The sequence below is a fragment of the Mixophyes fleayi genome, chromosome 3 (assembly GCF_038048845.1).
Source record: "Mixophyes fleayi isolate aMixFle1 chromosome 3, aMixFle1.hap1, whole genome shotgun sequence".
In the NCBI taxonomy this organism is placed as follows: Eukaryota; Metazoa; Chordata; class Amphibia; order Anura; family Limnodynastidae; genus Mixophyes; species Mixophyes fleayi.
Genome location: NC_134404.1, coordinates 336,706,254 through 336,729,643, shown reverse-complemented (window position 1 = coordinate 336,729,643; position 23,390 = coordinate 336,706,254). Strand labels below are relative to the sequence as shown.

General features: G+C 44.5%; 1 protein-coding gene across 1 annotated transcript in view; it reads left to right on the top strand.

The window, feature by feature from the left end:
• The first annotated feature begins 19,546 nt into the window (after positions 1-19,546).
• Positions 19,547-23,390, top strand: part of ITPKB (inositol-trisphosphate 3-kinase B) — a 61,673-nt gene continuing 57,829 nt past the window's right edge. The window contains exon 1 of the mRNA XM_075204351.1: positions 19,547-19,885. The gene's annotated coding sequence lies outside the window, so the exon portion shown is untranslated. The remainder of the gene's footprint in view (positions 19,886-23,390) is intronic.

The window sequence follows — 23,390 nt, the reverse complement described above, 5'->3', positions numbered from 1 at the left end:
GCAGCAGCACTCTGCGCGCTGGTCAGCCAACGGAGAATCAATGACTGCCGACTATGCAGTAATCCCATGGGACGGCGCCTGTCACGTGGTGCCTTCCCATGTGATTACTCACATAGTCGGCAGTCATTGACTCTCCATCCACCGAGCAGCGCGCAGAGTGCTGCTGCTCAGCGGACATGCGGACCGGCCCATCTGGCCATCGGCTTTTCTGGCATTTGCCAGAAGTGCCAGATGGCCAGTCCGGCCCTGTGCCTCATTCTTTATTGATGCCAATTTTCATACACTCCAGAATTTCACGAAGAGTATTCAGATGAATTGCAATTCATTTCAAAGTCCCTCTTTGCCATGACAATGAACTTTATCCCAAAAGCAACATTTACACTGCAGTTCAGCCCTGCCACAAAAGGGCCAGCTGACATTAGGTCAGTGATTGTCTCGTTAACACAGGTGATGACAAGGACAAGGCTGGATATCACTCTGTCATGCTGATTGAGGTAGAACAGTGGTCAGGGAACAGGGGTAAATTACCCCAAATGGGGTAAAAATGAAATTTCTGGGGGTAATGCTGCTGATTCACATGCTGTCAGTTGGATTGTAGACCCCTTTAAATGTGAAATTGCTGTTGTACCAGAAGAGCCTCAAGAGTTGGCAGAGGTATTTCTTGAGCTTCGATGCAATAATGAAGCATGTATTTCATTTGAAAACAAATTAGATCTGTCATATTTTTGGATGTCAACAGCTACAAAGGCATTCAAAATTGCACATGAGGAGGCAGTCAAAAAGTTGCTGCCTTTTGCAACAACCTACCTTTTCCACTCTAACGAACATAAAAACAAAGCAGAGAAATCGATTGGACGCTGAAGACTGTATCCAAATTGCTCTGACATCAAAATGCCTCAATATTGATGCTCTCGTATCAAAAATTAAGCAACATCATTTCTCCAAAACCTGAAGTCTTGAAGTTGAAGCTTTCAAAGAAATTTAGAATAGATTCAATAAAATTTTGAATTCCAATAATTAATAATATATGATTTCCTTCCTTTCAAATCAAGGGGGTAACGTCGGCGTATCTAAATATATTTGGGGGTATAAGGTAAAAAAGTTCCCTGTACCCTGAGTAACAATAACAGTCCAGAAGCTTTAAAAGGAGGGTGGTGCTTGAAATCATTGTTTTTCGTCTGTTAACCATGGTTACCTGCAAGGAAACACCTGCAGTCATCATTGCTTTGCACAAAAAGGACTTCACAGGTAAGGATATTGCTGCCAATAAGGTTGCAATATCCTTATACTAGGAGCCAATAAAGTAAGGAAAGGGTGCCAGTCCTTCCCAGCAGGTTGTACTCTGTTCTGTCAACTTTTTTCTTTTGTAGTGCAAGTGCTGTATAAATTCATATAGAGGCCTATTTATCATTATGACAATTAGTATTATTTTTTTGTGATATCACTGTGATAAAGAGTTACTTATCACCAGCATTTATGTATTACTGTGCAATATTTACCTGACCCCCCCTTCTGAACCCCCCCCATAAATATTGTTAAACATTATTGCATTAAAAAAAAAAGCATTATTCTGAGAAAAGGCATGGGGGGGGGGGGGGCAAAAACTCTTCTCGCTTTAATAAATACAGTGTCTCAGTTCAAACCTTAATATGCTTGATATTCTTTTTGCTCAGACCTGAGCCCATTTTTAAATTAAGTCCAGGATTCATCTATATGCAGATACAGTAATATCTAAATATATCTGTCCGTTTTTTAACCACAGATATTAAATTATTCTTGCAGGATGATGCTATGTAGCCTAATTACTAACACCTTATTATACCTTGGTTGTCTGGGCCAGAAATTAAATTCTAGTACAGAGCCGCAATAGACATGATGTGTAATCATTCTGTAGGAAACGCAATGTTACAGATTTTTCATTTACTGTTCATCACAGATTAACTACACTTTGCTAACTTTTACTATGGTGGTTTCTGTAACCTAACTAACAATTCCTTTTCTAGAATTACCCGCCCCCCCCCCAAGGTAGTAATAGATAACAGTCTGAGCTAATTTAAGACATTTTGCTGGTCGTCATAGCAACGATTGTATTATGGAGAGATGAATACGAGATCAGCTCTGCTGCATTATTTCTGATGTCTCTTCCTCTGGTACCTGCTACCCTCCTGTCCCTCTATCTTTATTCTTGGCCCATTAGTTTTCTCTCTTTACACCTCCTCTCTTGGTCAACTCATCAGCTCCTTTGACCTCCAATATCACAGCTATGCCCATGACACTCTAATCTACCTTACCCCCCCAGATCTCTCTCCCTCCCTCCTCTCCGTGTGTCCGACTGCCTCTCTGCCATCTCCACCTGGTTGGCTGGACCCTACCTCAAGCTCAACATATCCAAAACTGAGCTGATCATCTTTCCACGACCCAGTGTCACATCCCGTCTTCTGATCTCCCTTAAGTTTGATGGTGTCGCCCTCTCCCCTGTTCTCCACGCAGGCTGCCTGGTGGTCATCATTGACTCTGGCTTCAATTTCACTCCCCATATCCATTCCTATCGCCTCCATCTTCGCACCATTGTCAAGATTCGCCTTATCCACTCCCTGAATGCCACCAAGACCATAATTCATGCTCTTATTATCTCCCATCTTGATTATTGCAATCTTCTTCTCTTTGGCTGTGTAATTTAATGTATAATCCCTCATATCTGTGCTGAATGCGGCATCAAGACTAATCATCCTCTCCCAACATTCCTCTTCTATTGAGCCTTTCTGCAAAACCCTCCATATGCTCCCTATACCCTCCAGGGTGCAATTCAAGATGCTCACCCTCACCCTGACTTAATAAGCACTCATTATTGCCCCCCTCCCACATCTCCAACATTGTCAAGAAATACTCTCCTACTCGCCAAATATGTTCTGTCAATGACCTTCACCTCTCCTCATCACTAATCACCACCTCACACTCTAGCCTCCAGCATCCCACATTTGGCACTCCCCACCCTGCCCAATCCGACTTGCCCCCAATCTCGAATATTTCAAATGCTTCCTCAAAACTCACCTTTTCACACTTGCCAACCTGGTCCGATCCTAAGACAATTCCCTCCTCACGTTCCACTTCCCCTTATCACTCCACTTCTATCGTCTCTGTTTATTCTCTTGAATGTTATCTGTCACAAGTTTGGCCTCTCTACCTCCTATCTCCTCATCCTCTTTGTATTGTTTCCTTTGTTCTAGTTGTGTAGTTGTTTTCTTTGTAGTCTCTTGTAATGATTTTTACTGATTCTATTGTTTCTGTTGTCCCTTTCTTCTCTGTATTTTTTCAGTTTATATTTTGCTGATTTTGCTGCACTTTGGATTCTATGGCGCCATATAAACAAATATGATGAAGGTTATATAGGGCAGCATTTTGAAGCTATGTGGTCCCACTATGAGGATATATGGTGAAATATGAGACTATACAGTAGCACTAGGTAGATATGTGGCTGAATTATGATCCTATTTTGTGGGACTGTGAAATATGTGCAGTATATTTACTTTTGCACCACATTAACAAAATGTTTTTGTTTTGTTTTTCCATTATAGCTCCCTTTACCCTATTTGCTGAACATTCTATTTCGTCTTTCTTGACACTTCTACATTCTTAACAGGGAGCGTGGTGAGTCCCCATGACAGTCCCTTATGTCTAATTAAATACAAGGTGAACACACAACAATCTGTATGTGTGTTTTTCCACCTTCTGCTGTTGTTTTTACACAGCACTGAACATATGTGTACAGTACACACGCTACAGAAACAAAGGCATCAACAGAAGAAGACAAACAGCCGGGAGCAGCTAAGTGCTATATAATGCGACACTCAGCACATAAATGCACAGCTTTACAAGTCACCGAATACAGAGGCATCATGGATACCACAATGTGCATTTTATGGTAGAACATTGCCATAACACTAAAGACTATAATATAAACATATAAAAACTCTCTTTCCTTGAGGACTATCATTCTTTAGATAGCACATTCTATATAGAACGAAAGTTATTTGCAACATAAAAAGACATTTATGATAATGAACTAGAAATGCATATATGAACGTCTCTCTGTGTGCCATTATACTGGTATTAATGCTTAACGCGTGCTTGTCGACTGTCCCCGATTTTCATCTGAAATAGTGGGTGAAATCCTGGACCCCGGAGAAAGTCTGCAGTTTCTCTAAAGACAGATCAAAAGGAGAAGCGGATCTCAGTGTAAGGATGCAATAGTCAGTATCGCACTCCATAAACCACGTAGTGGACTGTGGTGCTGTGGGAGGGGCATTATGATGCAAGTTACGCCATTAAGTCCTGCCATCCCCCAAGTTTCACTGAGCTATCCTCCAATACTCTCTCGGAGGCGACCTAGATAAAAGGGGTCAATACTTTACCTGTGAACATGTGCGTATTATATGCGCTGTGGGTTTGAAATCCTGTCTATGCACTAACGAGCTGTGTTCCTTTGGCCAACCAATTTTTTAAAACATCTTTGTTGTTTTTTGGTTCGGCCAATTTTTTGCTTGTTTCAACATCCTTTTTTATTTCAAACAACGTATGTTGCCTGCCTATTTGTAGGGGATGATTCAAGTAGGGACACAAATTGGACGAAATTTTGCGTAGTTCCACCTGTATTATATTTAAAGCATTACATAAGAGGTTTTTAACAAGGGACAGTAGGGAAACATTCTACAAAGGAAGAGAAGTATTAGAACGCAAGGACATGCACTGACACTAAGGGGAAGAGAAGTACTAGAACACGAGGACATGTACTGACACTGGGGGGAAGAGAAGTATTAGAACACGAGGACATGCACTGACACTGGGGGGAAGAGAAGTATTAGAACACGAGGACATGTACTGACACTGGGGGGAAGAGAAGTATTAGAACACGAGGACATGTACTGACACTGGGGGGGAAGAGAAGTATTAGAACATGAGGACATGTACTGACACTGGGGGGAAGAGAAGTATTAGAACACGAGGGCATGCACTGACACTAGGGGGAAGAGAAGTATTAGAACACGAGGACATGCACTGACACTGGGGGGAAGAGAAGTATTAGAACACGAGGACATGCACTGACACTGGGGGGAAGAGAAGTATTAGAACACGAGGACATGCACTGACACTGGGGGGAAGAGAAGTATTAGAACACGAGGACATGCACTGACACTGGAGGGAAGAGAAGTATTAGAACACGAGGACATGTACTGACACTGGGGGGAAGAGAAGTATTAGAACACGAGGACATGTACTGACACTGGGGGGGGAAGAGAAGTATTAGAACACGAGGACATGCACTGACACTGGGGGGGAAGAGAAGTATTAGAATACGAGGACATGTACTGACACTGGGGGGGAAGAGAAGTATTAGAACACGAGGACATGTACTGACACTGGGGGGGAAGAGAAGTATTAGAACACGAGGACATGCACTGACACTGGGGGGGAAGAGAAGTATTAGAACATGAGGACATGCACTGACACTGGGGGGAAGAGAAGTATTAGAACACGAGGACATGCACTGACACTGGGGGGAAGAGAAGTATTAGAACACGAGGACATGTACTGACACTGGGGGGAAGAGATGTATTAGAACACGAGGACATGCACTGACACTGGGGGGAAGTAGGTTCAGAGGAAATGTGAGGAAAAACTACTTCACAGAAAGGGTAGTGGATAAGTGGAATAGCCTCCCATCATAGGTGGTAGAGGGTAATACAGTAGAACAATTTAAACATGCTTGGGATAGACATAAGGATATTCTTATAAAGAGCTAAGGATCAAATAGGGTTTGAGGTTACCATAGGTTAAAAAAATGGACAGACTAGATGTCCCAAGTGGTTCTTATCTGCCGCCAAATTCTATGTTTCTATGTGTTAGGAACTCTTCCAGCCGGCACAACACAACCCGGAGTCTACTCTGTCAGTCAGGTGTTCACTGGAGCCCCTGATGGTGGGGACAGACTGGGCTGCAGACTGACAGAGGGTCGTGAAGTGTGTACCGGCTGGGGAGAACCCAGGCAAGAAGAGTCAGGTCCACGCAGAGGTCAAAAGGCCGGCAGCAGGTATCAGTATCGATGAACAAGCTGAGGTCAGAGGTCACAGGCAGAGAAGCGGAACGGGTAAACGAGCCAAGGATCAGGGTCACAGGAAACACAAGCGAAGTCCAATACAAAGCCAAGGGTCAAACACGGGTAGTCAAAAACGTAGGTAACAGGATACAGGAACTGGAACAAGCAGGTCAGCAGACTGGAGCACAGAAGCTATAACCGGCAATGAGGCAGCAGACCTCATTGCCTTAAATACAGACACAGACCAATCAGCAGTAGAACACACTCCTGCAGGCTAATTTACTAGTATCCAGCAGGGCCAATCAGGGCTTGCCCCTGACCTACACAGTTGCAGGCTAATGCCTGTTAATAAGCCTAATCAGCCCACAGGCTGCCTGCTATGCGCATGCGCCCGGCTACCAGCACCGCCGGGACGCAGCGCTAGTGTACTAGCGTCTGGCCGTTGCCCTGGTAAAGGCCGGACAGGAAGAGGAAATGGCGTCCCGGTCGTCAAGGTGACGGCCGGGACGCTGGGGCGCATGAGAAGCGAGCCGCGGCGGCTGTGAGTACCGCCGCGGCTTGTGACAGTACCCCCCCCTTGAGGAAGGGTCAAGGGACCCCGACACCCAGGTTTTCTTGGAAATTTCCTGAAGAATTCCTTCAATTGTTTGGGAGCATGGAGTTGTCTCCGCGGAACCCAAGAGCGTTCTTCTAACCCGCGGTTCCTCCACTGTACCAAAAAGTGCACCTGTCCTTGCACTTTTTTGGAATCCAAGATTTTCTGAACACTGTACCTCTGTGGCTTGCCTGAAGACTGGGCTTGAGCTGGATAAAGAACTGGTTGTAACAGAGAACAGTGAAATGTGTTTGGAATTCTTAACGAGCCCGGAATTTTTAACCTATATGCAACAGAGTTCACCTGCTTGATGATGGAAAACGGCCCGATGAATTTAGGGCCCAACTTCTTGCAAGGTTGCTTCAGCCTGATATTTTTTGTAGACAGCCAGACTTTCTGGCCAACCTTAAGAGAGCAGATGGTACGGTGTCGGTCCAAATTTTTTTTTTGCAACAAGTGAGGCTTGTCTTAAAGATGAGTGCACTTTCTTCCAGATAACTCTGAGATCCCTGGCAGTGGAACGGATCTCCTGGATACCAACGGACTGGAGAGAATACAAAGAGTTCGATCTGGGGTGAAAACCATAATTGCAAAAAAACGGAGAGGTTTTGGTGGAGGAGTGACAGGAGTTGTTACAGGCAAATTCCGCCCAGGGCAACAAGGAGGACCAGTTGTCATGGAACTCCGACATGTAGCATCGCAAGAACTTCTCCAAAGACTGGTTAACCCTTTCCGTCTGCCCATTTGACTGAGGGTGGTACGCTGATGACAAACTAATCTTGATTCCCAGGAGGGTACAGAATGATCTCCAGAACTGCGCAATGAACTGAGAACCCCGATCGGAGACGATGTCTGTAGGGAGTCCATGGAGGCGAAAAATGTGTTGAATGAACAGGATGGCCAAATCTCGAGCAGAAGGAAGCCTGGATAGTGGAATGAAATGCGCCATCTTGCTAAACCGGTCTACCACAACCCAAATGGTATTGTGTCCCGCAGAGGGTGGTAGATCAACTATAAAGTCCATGGATAGATGTGTCCAAGGTTTAGCAGGAGCGGCTAACGGAACTAACTGCCCTACCGGGCGAGTCCTGGGAACCTTGTTCCTGGCACAAACTTCACAGGACAGGACGTGACTTTTGACGTCGGCAGACAGAGACGGCCACCATACGGTACGGGAAAGTATCTCTAGTGTTTTGTAGATGCCAGGATATCCAGCAGTCTGACTGTTGTGTGCTTCAGCAAGAACTGTCTTCCTTAAATGAACTGGGACAAACAACCGTCCTACCGGAGTGTTGTCAGGAGCCAACTTCTGAAACCTTTGTAAGGTACAGCTCAGATCTTGAGTTAATCCGGCATGGACCATGGATACAGGAACAATAGGCTCTGGGTTAGTGACTGGGGCATGATGTGCCAGAAAACTTCTAGACAGAGCGTCCGCTTGAATATTTTTAGAACCAGGACGATAAGTGATAATAAAGTTAAATCGGGTGAAGAACAGTGACCACCGAGCCTGACGGGGGTTTAGGCATTTAGCTGACTGAATATACTGCAGATTCTTATGATCCATTATAACGGAGATCTGGTGTGCAGCGCCTTCCAACCAGTGTCGCCATTCCTCAAAGGCCCATTTAATTGCTAGCAATTCTCGATTTCCCACGTCATAATTGGTCTCCGCTGAGGAGAATTGGCGGGAAAAGAAGGCACATGGATGTAAGCGGTGAGTCTGAGGATCCTTTTGTGACAAGATAGCTCCAGCACCGACGTCAGAAGCATCTACCTCGAGAATAAATGGTACCTTTGGGTCCGGGTGTCTGAGGACCTGAGCGGACACAAAAGCTTCCTTTAAGGTTTTAAATGCATTTATTGCTTGTCGTGACCAAACAGCCGGATCACCCCTTTTGCGAGTCAAGGAAACGATAGGAGCCACGATGTCAGCAAAACCACCAATAAATCTCCTGTAATAATTGGCGAATCCTAGGAATCTCTGGACCGCCTTGAGGTTATTGGGTTGTACCCAATCCAGGATTGCCTGGACCTTGGTGGGGTCCATGGAGAAACCCTCTGAAGAGATTATATAGCCAAGAAAGGATACCTTTTTAACCTCAAACTCACATTTTTCGAGTTTCGCGTAGAGATGATGTTCCCGTAGTTTCTGTAGGACTTGTCTGACATGACTCCGATGTGCCGGCAATGAATTGGAATAAATGAGAATGTCATCTAAGTAGACAACAACAAAGTGTCCCAGGAACTCACGTAACACCTCATTAATCAAATCCTGGAACACAGCAGGAGCGTTACTAAGGCCAAACGGCATGACCAAGTATTCGTAGTGGCCCGAGAGCGTGTTGAACGCCGTCTTCCACTCATCACCTGCTCTAATGTGTATGAGGTTATAAGCACCACGAAGGTCGATTTTTGTGAAGACCGTTGCTCCTCTTAATTGATCAAAGAGTACAGAGATGAGAGGAAGCGGATAGGTGTTTTTAACCGTAATCATATTCAGTCCCCGATAATCGATACATGGTCTGAGTCCACCGTCCTTCTTGGACACAAAGAAGCACCCAGCCCCTACTGGAGACTTAGATGGCCTGATGAAGCCTTTCTCCAGATTTTCATCAATGTACTCCTGCATGGATTTGGTCTCTGGACCGGAGAGAGAATACAAACGTCCCTTGGGTAGTTTAGTACCTGGAATTAACTCGATGGCACAGTCGAACTCCCGGTGCGGTGGTAGAATATCAACAACCTTTTTAGAGAAGACATCCCAGAAGTCATGATACTGGGAGGGAAGCTGCTCCGGAATGGACCGAACCACACGTAGAGGTACTGTCAAACAGGACTGTGAACAATGAGAGCTCCACTGGACAATCTCTCCTTTTGCCCAATCTATGACAGGGTTATGACAGGATAGCCAAGGATGACCTAGAATCAAAGGCACTGACGGGCATTCAATGAGACGAAAGACTATAGATTCGGAGTGGAGAGCCCCAATCCTCAATTGTAGTAGTGGGGTCTCCCAGGTAACCTTACCGCCTGGCAATGGAGCACCATCTAAGCCACATACCGTGATGGCGGATTTGAGTTTAACCCGCGGAATTCCAGCAGAGCGGGCAAACTCGAAGTCCAAGAAGTTACCTGCAGCTCCACTATCAATGAAGGACGCCAGACCCACAGAACAAGCACTGAACGTGAGCTGTGCAGGAACCAATACCGCATTTTTTTGGGAGACAATTTGTAGACCTAAGTGAACTCTCCCCTCGTTCCTTAGGCATGCTCGTTTCCCGACTTGTTTGGGCAAGAACGAGAGAAGTGGCCTCTTGCGCCACAATATAAACATAAGCCTTGTGACCGTCTCCTGTCTCTTTCCTCAGAGGAAAGACGGTATGCTCCCAATTGCATTGGTTCCTCACCATCCTGGGAGATAGGAACGAAGGCGGATGGAGGTGATGACGTTTCCTTTTCAGTTTTCCGCTCTTTATATCTCCTGTCAATTTTAATGGAGAGGTGCATCAGATCCTCCAGAGAGCTAGGAGACGGGTATTGCACCAGCGAATCTTTAATCTGTTCAGATAGGCCAACACGGAACTGACTACGTAAGGCAGGGTCGTTCCATCCACTGTCAGGTGACCATCTACGGAATTCCGCGCAGTATTCTTCTGCCGACCGTCTGCCTTGTTTCAAGGACCATAGGTGAGCTTCCGCGGAGGCCACTCGATCCGGGTCATCATACAGTAAACCCAATGCCTCAAAGAAGGAGTCTACGGACTGCATGGCCGGACTGGTCTGTGGCAAACAAAACGCCCAGGACTGGGGGTCACCCTGTAGAAGGGAAATAATAATCCCAACTCGTTGCTGCTCTGAACCGGAGGAGCGGGGTCTCATCCGAAAATAGAGCTTGCAGCTCTCCCTGAAGTTCCGAAACAAGGTTCTATTTCCGGAGAACCGATCCGGTAAATTCATTTTGGGCTCACAGATGGGATCTGGAGGAGATTGTGAAGCTTTTGTGGCTTCTTCTTGAACAGACATACGTTCAGCCAATCCCTGCATCATCTGATACAAAGACTCAACATGGCCTGCTAGGGTTTGTGCCGGAGACGGTGTGGATCCACTTGCATCCATCCTAATCTTGTCTCCGTGAGTGGGCCGGTTATAATGTTAGGAACTCTTCCAGCCGGCACAACACAACCCGGAGTCTACTCTGTCAGTCAGGTGTTCACTGGAGCCCCTGATGGTGGAGACAGACTGGGCTGCAGACTGACAGAGGGTCGTGAAGTGTGTACCGGCTGGGGAGAACCCAGGCAAGAAGAGTCAGGTCCACGCAGAGGTCAAAAGGCCGGCAGCAGGTATCAGTATCGATGAACAAGCTGAGGTCAGAGGTCACAGGCAGAGAAGCGGAACGGGTAAACGAGCCAAGGATCAGGGTCACAGGAAACACAAGCGAAGTCCAATACAAAGCCAAGGGTCAAACACGGGTAGTCAAAAACGTAGGTAACAGGATACAGGAACTGGAACAAGCAGGTCAGCAGACTGGAGCACAGAAGCTATAACCGGCAATGAGGCAGCAGACCTCATTGCCTTAAATACAGACACAGACCAATCAGCAGTAGAACACACTCCTGCAGGCTAATTTACTAGTATCCAGCAGGGCCAATCAGGGCTTGCCCCTGACCTACACAGTTGCAGGCTAATGCCTGTTAATAAGCCTAATCAGCCCACAGGCTGCCTGCTATGCGCATGCGCCCGGCTACCAGCACCGCCGGGACGCAGCGCTAGTGTACTAGCGTCTGGCCGTTGCCCTGGTAACGGCCGGACAGGAAGAGGAAATGGCGTCCCGGTCGTCAAGGTGACGGCCGGGACGCTGGGGCGCATGAGAAGCGAGCCGCGGCGGCTGTGAGTACCGCCGCGGCTCGTGACACTATGGTTCTAAGATACGTTACAATTTCAGTAGGGGTGGAAACAGAGGTGGAACTAGTGAGCTGTGGGCCCCGGTGCAGGGAAGCGTTGAGGAGGAAATCGGGCCCACAGTTTGCTAGTTCTCCGTGCAGCGGGCCCCATTATCTCCATGGGCCCCAATGATGCACCCCACTTGCTGCACCAATGGTAGTTCTGCCATTGGGTGGTAATACGCTCTATATAAATAGTACTTTCCATAAGTGTATACACATATACAGGCTGTAGTATTTTTTAGGAGCATTTGCATTATGTTTTCTACATGTGTATTTTCAATGAAGTCTCAACAGAACCCACTTGACTTTTCACATCATTATATAACAATATAATATATGGATGGTGTGCAGACTTGTTTAAGCAGTGAAAGACATATTTATCTTTGTCAAGGTCTTACATAACTAGATATCAAAGATATTAATATTTTTTACTGCGACAGAGAGTGAAAAAAGATACTGAGCTTCACATGGCTTATACACCGTATCTAAACAATACTTATCTGCCTATCTGCTTCATTCCTATCTTCCTCCATCAAATTTACCTTGGCCTGAAAATCACATTGACCAAAATGGACCCCTACATTGCCCCAGTCCTCAAGCTGTCGTATGACAGGCTCACTGCTGTCCTTTCTCTCATAAAGAAAATAGTCACTTCATAATTAAACAAAAAAAAATGATGCACCAAAACATAAATGAATACATAGGTAATTAAAGTCGGAAAATGTTTTATTTCTTTGTCAAACTCTACTACTCTTGTATTAGAAGAAATAATGCACCCCCTAATGTTAAACATAGGCAAACCAAGGGGAGGGAGGGAGGTTCCTAGTGCCTGGAAACCCCCCTCCAAGTTTGGAGCACTGTATAATTGAGGTGACTGGACCCTGCTCCAGCTTCGCACAGTCCTGCTTGAAAAGAGAGAGCTGCATGCACCTAACAGTAGTGTACGCAGCATTGCCAATGTATATTATGGGGATAGGAAGAGTTGGAGAGCAGCCAAGAACTGTCTAATATTATAGCCACACCCCCATGCATGCTGGCCACGCCCACTGGCGGCGCGGTGTGGAAACCCCCCCTCTACAAATCCTGCGTTTGCCCCTGTTAAATATAAGGATAACATTGGTCACCGCAGAGTTCTGTGATAATAGCAGCGGTCTTGTGCATTTATATCAGTGACGGGCAACCTGATTCCCTTCAGGGGCCCATTAACCTCAGCAATAAGTTAAAACAATACATTTAATTAAAGAAAGACACACCGATCGGTAAAACATATCAGCAGGCATTTTAATGTAAGTTAAACAAGTGTTACAAACTATGCCAAACCAGTGGCGGATCCAGGAGCAGGGGCTTGCTGCCGACGGCTGCACACTGTGCAGGTCCGTTCAGCAGTGACAGTGTACTGCCCGGCTGCTCTGATTGTGTTTAAAACACAATCAGAGCAGCCAGGCAGCACATTGTCACTGCCAAGCGGACCTGCACATACTGTGCAGCCGCCGGCAGCCTTAAAAGGCAAAAAGGGGGCGGGGCCTAAATCGCCCGGGGTAGAAAATGTTCCTAGATTCGCCCCTGTGCCAAAAAAATCTGTCAGTAATACAGGAAAGAGCTACGGTCATCGGTGGAGGCTCGGAGGGCGTTCTGTCGCCCATAACTTTTATATGGTCATTAAACATCACATATCCTTGTATTTCACAGTGAGGGTGCATTATCCAATCCAAGGGCAGCACAGTGGCTCAATGGTTAGCACTTCTGCCTCACAGCACTGGGGTCATGAGTTCAATTCCCAACCATGGCCTTATCTGTGAGGAGTTTGTATGTTCTTCCTGTGTTTGCGTGGGTTTCCTCCAGGTGCTCTGGTTTCCTCCCACACTCCAAAAACCTACAAGCAGGTTAATTGGCTGCTATCAAAATTGACCCTAGTCTGTCTGTGTGTGTGTGTATGTTAGGGAATTTAGACTGTAAGCTCCAATGGGGCAGGGACTGATGTGAGTGAGTTCTCTGTACAGCGCTGCGGAATTAGTGGCGCTATATAAATAAATGGTAATAATAATAAATAATAATAATCCTTTATACAACAGAAAATAGAAGAAATGTAGGATAGTTAAACAGAAGTAGACACATAGCAATTACCTGCACATAACACACTATAATTACCTGTGGGAGACAGAGAGAACAGAGCTGTGGAAGATAAAGGAGAGTTTTGAGACAAATATGAGCACATTCTAAGTTACAACAAGTATTTGATTATTTTTCATGCTTCTAGATATGTTTCCCAATGTTTCTGTAGATAGGAAGTATCCGCTGTCTACCGGAACATTGAGAAACAGATGCAGAAAACTACAAAATAGCTGAGTATAATTTTCTTGTACAGATTGTAGAATAGATGTAAGTGGAAAGAAAAATATCAATATTATAATAATAATATATTATTATTATATTATTAATAATAATACTATTGTATAGAAAATAGCATCATGTGGTCTTGGTATTTCTCAGATTACTGAAATAAGAATACCGGCATATTTAGGATGGATTACAGGTGCCAAGAAATTTTGTCCAGAAAAAATGGTATGAAATGCTAAATACATGTGCAGTACCACTTGTGACCACCAGGTTGCGATGCAGAGACCTTCCATTTATAGTGTATATTTATTGTATGATATAGTTTATAGGCTATACTAGCAGTGTCGGACTGGGGCATGAAGGGCCCACCGGGGGAATTCAGTGATAGGGGCCCACTATATTGGGGTGTGGCCAACTTTAGGAGTGGGTGTGGCCAGTAAAGGGGGTGTGGTCAGGCTATGGAGGACAACTTATAGCACTATTTTAAATGTGCACCTTTTGCATTAGACCCTGCCCATTCTACTGGTAGGGAACTACATGGGACCCATTAATAAAACACTTGTGGTTTGGAAGAAACTCCAGTACCAGCTCCTGTCGTCTCCTAATGCACCAAGACAGTTACTTATGATAAGTGCATCATTTGGTTACCTCCAACCCTCGCCTCATATGTTGTTATTGCCCATCATGTATTGAGCTTATTAAAAGCCATTACAAGGGCTACACAAACCAAATAATAACATCATCAATTAGAAGACATAAACTGCACAATTAATTTTTTAGTACAATGGTTACCAACCTGTTGTTGCTGTGACATGTCCTGGAATAAAAGTCAATTCATAAAAAAACAAGTGATTGTAATTCTCAACTAATCTCAGTGAAATCCATCTAATTTCATTTTAAATACGGTTGATATATGCCTATAATACTTTCACTATATCACCCCTAAATTCTAAACAGGACAACCATCAAAAAGAATGCACAATAGGCAAAAGGAAAAATATATAAATATAATTATGTTCTCCTATGCATGTGCCTTTCTACACTAACATACAATATAGACCAACATATTATACAACCCTGAATGATTATATTTTCAACTGGATGCAATTGGAATACTAGACTACATGAAAAGCACCCTTCATTTGCCAGATCTTGTATACACAGTCTGATTATTAAAATGACTCTTTGTTATAATTATTTTTTAAGGACTCTTACAGAATATGCCACTCGTCAAAGACCATACACACAGCATCAGTGCTACTACGGTTGCGTACTTCACCAATGAATGCTTGTTGAGAAGGGAAATTTTAAAAAACAAAAAAATGAACAGAATACAGCCCATCCAAAGCCTGTCACATTTATTCTATATATGCTGGTATGCTGCCAGTGTTGTATGAAAGAGAATATAAATATCAAAGGACGGGCGCAAATGGGGGAAGGGTAAAGAAACACAAGGATTGGGTCAATGAATAAGTCAAGGGGAAAACGGTCCCAAAGTCATTAAAGGATGTTGGTCTTCTAGTTCCACCTATACCGATGTCCCAGATGGTAAACTTACATCAATGTGACCTTTTCTATTCCATACAGTATTTGAATAATGTGTCCTCTTGCTTCAAAAAGCACCACCACGATGTACTTTTACTCCCCTCTAAACCTGTTTCTTCTCCTCACCAGAGTGCACATATGGGAGACCAGGGAGAGAACAGAGAAAGATCTCATGGTGTTTTACATTCTCTATTTATTAAGTTAAAACATGGGGTTAAAAACACTCACATTTTGTATGTTAAAAAGGTATCTTTCAGTCCATATGTTTCCTCGATCAAACGGCAGTATCCAGCTTCTGTATCCCAGCCACGATCAAACTGGCTGGGCTTCAGATAACCCGGGGAAACTCTGCAGCGTCAGAGGGGGCGTGGTCTATTGCGTCCAGTGTTGCATGAACCTATGATGACCAAACTGACCTTGGATCAGTATGTTGATATCAGGACGTCCTCCTCCCCTGCTCAAACTGCTGAAAAACACACTACCGCGCCTGGGCTCTCTGCATCTGCGCGGTAGTGTGGTTACAGGAGATGTGACCGCCGCCGCCATCTAAACAAAGTTCAACATCAAGCTCCGCCCTAACAACGGAGGGGGCGGAGCTTCAACCCCGCTGGGCCTACCGGTGGATTGACCGGCTGTCCGGCGGGCCAGTCCGAGGCTGTATACTAGTATAGGATAATATATGTGCTGGCAGTTTAGCAGCTTCATTAGATAGAAGGCCTATGGAGGGAAGGTCCTGAGATCCCCAGTGAACCCCTGGGTCTTCTGCTGTTTATCATTGTCTCAAGGTGAGTTATAAGAGCATGTCCCCCAAAATAAATAATAGGGACAAAGTTGACCCCATTCCTGATCTGCCAAAGCCATTGCTACTCCTGCTTAGCTATGCCGCCCGATTTTCAGTAACACCCCCTATGCCTGCACCCGTTGGAACCACAATGGTACTGGAATACAGACGCAGGACTGGTAAAGTAGGGAGAGCTGTCAGGGCTGGGAAAGGAGAGAGCTTTCAGGGTCGGGAAAGGAGAGAGCTTTCAGCCTTGGTAGACCCAACCCTTTCTAACTCTTCAAGCAACTGTGTCCATCAGGAGATTCATCTACTATAGAGCGCGAGTTCGAATCTCCTGTCCTGTTTTCGCCTTCAGCACTGACAGACTCCCCTCCCTCTGGCTGCTTGCCCTGGCAGTTATACTGGTGACATACGTGTCCTGGGGGGGGGGGGGGGGAGGGGTTCCCATGGTCGGGATGTCCATAAATATAGCACAAAAGAGGAATTGCTTTTTAAAAAGGTTTTTCATTCTCTTTGGGCCTGAATCATCAGGGCACGCATACTGCTGCAAATGTGCGTTTAAAAATGCAGGTAAATTGGCTGTGTGTAATCCCAAATTCAACAAAGAATGGATCTGAAGATACGTGCACTGATGAATTCGGGTGTAGGTCTACTACACAAGACACTGCCCGATAGGTCCAATACATATATGGAGTATAGACTTGAAAAAAGAAAGCACAGAAAAATAGAAAAACAATTGAATTAATGCTACCTGTTAATAATATAAGCATTCATCATCATCTTCATCAACATTTATTTATATAGCACCAGCAAATTCCGTAGCGCTTTACAATTGGGAACAAACGGTAATAAAACAATGCTGGGTAATACATACAGACAGAGAAGTAAGAGGGCCCTGCTCACAAGCTTACAATCTATAGGACAATGTGAGTTTGAAACACAAGGGCATGTGCTACATCATATTGCCCACTGAACCAGTTAGAATGCAAAGGTAAAAGTACTGAGAGGGCTGTGTGTGTACCAATGTTGGTAAGCGGGTTGTTGTTTTGTGTTAGCTGTGTAGAGGGTGGTAATAGGGTAACCTAGGGAGATTAAGATGCTGGTTGAGGAATATTATAAGCTTGTCTGAAGAGGTGGGTTTTCAGAGAACGCTTGAAGGTTTGAAGACTAGAGGAAAGTCTTACTATTCATGACAAAACAAAGAAAAATATATATTTTTTACATATTTTTTTTTTTTCATGAAATACATTTATTATGATGTTGTTAATGTCTACTGAACATAAAATACATTGTTACAGTTGCACTTGATTGCAAACACATGTTATAGCATGCATACACATCACTACTGATCAGGAATTAGACTAGCCCTGTAGCTGGAGCAAGCGATACGGCAGAAAAACAAGTAACTTTGAGATGCCCAGAACTGGATTTAGACGTGGCTGCGCGCGCTCGAGTTTGGCTACACTATTCTAGAAAAACGCCGGTTTCAGGGTATGCACACAGAGGCGGGTAACATCCATATATGTTCCTTCCCATCGTTATTGTGTTAGAACGCAGGAGATATAGTGGAGACTGATGCTCACAGGTATCATTGTTTCCTGTCAAATAACGCATCAACAGTCACAGAATGTTATACTGAACGTTATTGTTAACCTGCGTTCATGATCTGTTTTGTCAAACTAGCTGTGTATAGGCTAACGCGTTTCTTCATCCTTGTAGTCACCTCTGTGTCTCCTGCGTACACAGACAGCACTTCTGCTGTATAAATGATTCCAGCGAACTGCACTGTGTGTGCTCAGAAGTGACTCTCCCTCCCCACAAGCTCCTCTCTTCAGACATCTTACGTTTCTTCTGAGAGGAAACACATAACGTTGTATAAGACGTCTGCATTTATTAACACAATATATAACAGCGTGCTTTCTGCCGTCTATACAAGGAATAAAGCCCTTCTACTCCTGCTGAGCATCTTCAGGAATACATAGATAAAATAATGATTACTGATGGTCTGATGCCTTCTAACATACCACACAATGGTTTTGTTAAAAGATAAAATGATTTAGAATAGAGAGACGATTCAATGGATTGACGGAATGAGAGCGTCACGGTTGGGAACCCATGTTGTACATCCGGACCCCGTTCTACATACGTACTCCCCCAAAAGTCCACATTTCTGCATAAATATCTAGGGGTGTGGTCTCAGTAAATATGGCTGTGGCTGGGTAGATTGGGGGCATGCACGGCGGCTCAGTGGTTAGCACTTCTGCCTTACAGCACTGGGGTCATGAGTTCTATTCCCGACCATGGCCTTATCTGTGTGGAGTTTGTATGTTCTCCCTTTGTTTGCGTGGGTTTCCTCCGGGTGTTCTGGTTTCCTCCCACACTCCAAAAACATGCTGGTAGTTAAGCAATGTCACAAGTGTCGGTCCAGTCCCACAATGTGACTGGTCATCAAAAGTATCCTCTGTACTGTATATTGGGCATCAGAAAGATATCTGCACTTTATACTGGACATATAAAGTATAAATATAATGACTGACTCTTGTTAGATCTTCTATGAGGCTATTTCATAACGATATCCTCCATTATTGCACTCTATGGGGCATATTCAATTGTTGGCATTACAGCCAAAATTAACGCGCCCCTTGCAATATTACCGTCATTACGGTACTTTTCTCGCTGGATTTCAGCTCGCGGCTCAGGGAGCTGCGAGCTGAAATCCGGCTTACTATTACCGTAATACCGGTAATAGTTTTGACGCAGCGGAAACCGCGGACAATTGAATATGCCCCTATATGTTGCTTGATTTTAACGACAGTCAGTAAAAAACAAGTCCCATTTTCACCTGTCAGTAAGAAAAGCAATGGCCATTATAAAACCACAGCCCCTGGTCGCTGCATTAATACAGGCACAGGTGATGATTTTGGGATGGTGAAGGTTTGTGAACCCTCTAAGTCACTGAGCCCCATTTTCCTATAGTGGCTGCTTCTTCTTTTATCTCTGAACAGTATTATAATGTGTCAGTAAAAAAAATAATAACTGTCAGTGCATTATCACAATAGTGTCAGCAAAAAAAAAAGAGAGTAATTGTGTAGCTCAGTGTACATCCCTGGCCTCGGGGTCAGAGAGCCAGTCATCCCCAGGATTACACTGATATCCAGCTTGTCCCCCCCTCCCTCCTCCCCTCTATGTCATTTAGTGATTGGGTAGGAAATGCTAGAAAATTGCTGAGCTCTCTCTCAGGCTCAGGCAGTGGAAACTCGCTGCTGCCTGAGCTCAGGGTGCAGCCTTCTTCTGACAATGGAAACTTTTTCAGTTCCCTCCTGACAAGCCCCAGCACAAGGAAGCTTCTTACGCCGAGTTCAGCCCCAGACAAACTACTCAACTTCCTTCCTGCTGCATTCTTTCACATTGCACATAGAAGAGCACTGCAGAGACAGGGAGACACACAGGCTGCAGACATGGAGCATCAGGCTGGGTGCTGAGAGGAGGACTGTGTTACATTGTTACTGGGAAGGAGACCTTGGGACTCATCTGAGTCCTGGACAAGGAGGTCCAGGTCCTGGCTAAGGGCATCTATTACACAGGTAAGAAGAGCTCATCCTTGGGGACAGGGTGTCTGGTGTCCGCCTGTTGCAGATCTGCAGTGATCACACTGCCACATTTACCTGGGTACATTGCAAAATCACATTATCTCTCCATCTTGGTTGTGTTCTACAAGATCTCTGCCCAGTTAAGGGGGCACTGTGACGATTCACAGGCCGGGGGGCATCTCTTAGTGGGCTACCCTGGGCTAGGTCACAGGGCTACCTGTATTTTTTTTTTCTGTTCAAATGTTCCTTATAGGCTGCTGAGCTGAGTCCCCCTCCCTGGCTAAAATCTGCCAGCCAGCCCCTTGGTGGTATTGTGATTCCCCATCACATTGCCAGCACAATACGCTCTCAGTCCCTGGCACTGTTATATAACTTTACACACAATGAAAACCTGGGAGGAGGTTGGGATTTTAATGTGAACAGGATGATTTTCATGGAAGACAGAAGACATTGGTGACAGATGTAGCGAGTTCTCAGGTTTTGCCCCCAGATAGGGAATTCTTGGCACTCCCCCAGTGTAAAGTACATGACCAACAGCTAAACTTTTGTTGTTGTTGTTGTTGTTTTAAAAGGATATTGTTGCATTGTCACAGATGACTGTGTTTCCTTGCAAGAACTGACAGTCGGCTAAGAGGTTAAACAGAGTTCTGGGGAAGAGAAGCTTCTAACTCCTGCAAATATTTTATCAATTATTCAAAAATATATACTGATAGACAGCAATTTTTATTGATGCAATATATATGTATGTATGTATATATATATATATATATATATATATATATATATATATATGTGTGTGTGTATATATATATATATATATTGAAAAATATATAACATTTACAATCTGTTTGTTTTCGAGGAGTTTGTATGTTCTCCCCGTGTTTGCGTGGGTTTCCTCCGGGTGCTCCGGTTTCCTCCCACACTCCAAAAAACATACTGGTAGGTTAATTGGCTGCTAACAAATTGACCCTAGTCTGTGTGTGCCTCTCTCTGTCTGTCTGTGTGTGTGTGTGTGTGTGTGTGTGTATGTTAGGGAATTTAGACTGTAAGCCCCAATGGGGCAGGGACTGATGTAAATGAGTTCTCTGTACAGCGCTGCGGAATTAGTGGCGCTATATAAATAAATGATGATGATGATGAATACACAACTGAGAAAATGGAAAGCAGGTTAATAACTTAGCAGTACTAAGGTTCAAGCTACTTGTAAGGTTGCGTGTGATTTACTAGTATCAGTACTATGTCATGTTTTTATTTAACGTTTTATTAATTTATCTTTGCTCATGGATAAAAAAAACCCGGATCTATTTATTGCTGGCTGTCAGTAAATTTCCTGATATTGAGCAAGATGAAAATAGGTGCATGAACAGAATAAGTGACCCCTTCTGGTAGCCCTGTTTCTCCTTGTTTTGTGTCTGATGAGATGACTATTCAGGTAGATAGATGGTTAATCTGCTAATGTTTGTGAAGGTATGTATGCACTGAGCCCCGCTGTACAATAGGGTAATAGTTATGTCAGCTCCACGGACAATGAGAGGCGTAAGCACCTGAACCTGGGAGAAAGGGGTCATCCGTCTTCAGTTGCACCAGTAATGACAGGTAAATACATGCTGACATTTGCTGACACGTTGCTATGTTACACGATTGGTACACTGCGGTGTAGTGGTGGATCTGACGGTGCGAAGAGCAGGTACGTAGCCAAACCCTTGTTCATTAACAGCGGCAAGAGAAGGGTTAAGTTGGAAAGGATAGTTCCCCTTGACGTTAACCCTTTCTTTAGGTTTCTGTAAAACTTTGCAGCCTGTTGGGGGTGTTAATGGATTTAATAGGGGAACATATGCTTCATGCAGGATCCCGCATCTATAATGCATTGACTAAGCCACGATGACCATTAAACGATGTGCAAATGTTTATTTGCAGAAATAGGGACCATATTATTTATGCTGATGATGTGGGAAAATCGAAAAGTACTATGCATCTGGTGACATGTTATATAATGAGCAAATGAAAAGAAAAAAGACTTTGTATCATCAAGGATTAAGGAAACATTTGCATCACAAAATAGTTGTGCTTGGTACAAGTGACTGTGCGGCTGATTGGAGGACGGATCGTTGAGATTCAATTGTACATTGCATATTTTATTCATATTTTGGTCATCATTATTCACATACACCTATCCTGTGATATGTGAACACAAAATTGAGTAGAAGAGGAGTTTTGCAGTAGATTAGGGAAGATCTGTGACAAAACCAATAGACGGTTGGAGACCAGCGACCTCTTGAAAGGCCCCATATTAAAAAGAATGGTGCTTGGTCTGATGAATCACTGGCAATTAGGGATGCTGAATAGAAAAGTATGAGGTAACAACCGCCAAGCATCACTTAAACTTGTTCATCATACAACACATATAAACATTCACCGGCAATGCAGAAAATGAACATAGATGTTTGTGTGTTCATGCTGTATGCTACATGCTTGTGTTTACTGGATGGCCCTTTTTTCAAGGCTTCATGTAAAGTTGGATGCAATTTCTGTAAATTAAAAAGAAATACACATTTTACACGGTGGATGCATCTCAGCTGATCGCCATGTTTATCAATTTATAACCAGTGATCAAACACCCGCAAGTTCCTAGTTTGATAGAACATCTCCAAGTTCCCCGTCTCCTGAAAGCTGCATGTCGATCAGCATAAGTCGCATTTGCGCCGACACCCCTACAATGTGTTTTGGCTATGCTTACATGCCCCGCTCCTTGCCTTGTCCCATCTCATTAAACATCAGGGGCCACACGCTGTCATAAGCGCAAGGTGCGCCTCAGTCGTCATGCGGCTGCAGCCGTAAGTAGTGCTTTGTGCGCATGCACAGGAGGAATAAGCGTATTATACGCATCATACCGGGCTCTGCTCCCAACTCTACATGGCACCGCTTATTGTAAACTTCAATAGGTGTTGTCAGTAAGGGGAGAAGGTCCGGCCAGTAAAGCAACTAGCATGCTAATAGGCCTGACTAATATGCTAATTAGTCATGAGCCAGCACTTTCCCAAGGAGGCCCCCGCCCTGCAATCTAGGCCGGTAAGTAGCACAGATGCAGAACAGTGAGATATAGTCTATATTCAGAACTACTGAGCATTAACTCTCCCGGGTAAACATAAATCAGTTTCCTTATCTGACATCAGAATTTCAGAGTTCTGTTTGATCTATTTTGGTTCACAACCCATTCACGGAGCCCAGGAGTATTTGAGTTTTCTGTTTATGAACTCGGTGCCAGCTGCTGGGGATTTCCTGGTATATCCGGACCGTGGACAGTGCAGGGATAACTCTCCGCAGTACAAACATTGCTGCCTGGAGGAGAATCATCACCTGTCATTTTGAAACTGGTGCCGTTGAGATGCCAAGTGTAACGCTGGCGTCCTGTGGCTGGCGTGGCGTTGCGCCCACTCTTCTATTCTTACAAGGTCATCCCTCAATTTACTACATTTCATTGTACGCTCCTAAGATGTGA